A 1,021-nucleotide genomic window follows, 5' to 3' on the forward strand; every position below is an offset into this window, starting at 1 on the left:
CCCTGTGAGACTCTTATCTCCAATGAACCACTCAAAATCTGGAAGTGGTGCTATAGTTTAAAGTGGTAGAGTTCTACCCTTGAGCAAAAGAGCTCAGGGACAGCACCCAGGCCTGAGTTCAAACCCCATGACAGACAAAAAAAGTCAAGCCAATTAGCTAAATAGGAAGAAATTATTTATTATTTTGCTTTGGTATATGTTCCAAATTTATATATGACAAATATGCTGTGTATATGTAAAATATTAAATGTAATATGTGTAATTATATTCATTTATATATGTGCTTATTGTACTGTATGCAGTCTCTGATGTTGAATAATGTTAAGTTCAAATAAAGGCATTACCCCATCAGTTACATGGTTATGAGTTTTCTCTCTTATGATTCATATGAAATTGAGTTTGAGCAACAGTTATAGAACTGTTCCTACAACTTGGCCTAGAACTTGGCCTAGATCTCTCAAGAAAAGGTTTATCACCATCTAAAAAACCATCTAAAAAAGCCCTATAGAAAGATGTCAAATGATAGACAACAGAAAGCTTATATTGGTGAGAAACTCTAAACCTGTTAAGACTGAGGCGAAGCTTTTAAGCACCTTTCAGACCTTCCTATACAACATCAAATTCATACTAGTGAGAAAGCCTGCAACTGTAAGATGGACAAAGCCTTTTCTAACTAAGGAAGCATTAGAGAAGAGAAGCCATTGATCTTAGAGCTGTTCTCTAAATACATAACCTTAAAGCCTCTTTATCTTACTACAAACATTCCTCACCCCTACAGAGTTCCTGTGGGATAGAATTCCTACACATGTAAAGAGCAAAGCCCTGAATAGTTACTCAGTCTCTCTTTAATAGAATTCATAGTGGATAAAAACCATAGCAAAGTAAATAATGTGCTAAAGTCTTTATTCAACTTCCACATTTTACACAACCACAGAGAATTCATACTGTACAATAAACGCATGCAAGTTATTAATGTGGAAAATCGTTGCTCAAAAGACAAGCCTCTTGTGGGAAGGGATGA

Source organism: Dipodomys ordii, unplaced genomic scaffold (assembly GCF_000151885.1).
Source record: "Dipodomys ordii isolate 6190 unplaced genomic scaffold, Dord_2.0 Scaffold310, whole genome shotgun sequence".
Lineage (NCBI taxonomy): Eukaryota > Metazoa > Chordata > Mammalia > Rodentia > Heteromyidae > Dipodomys > Dipodomys ordii.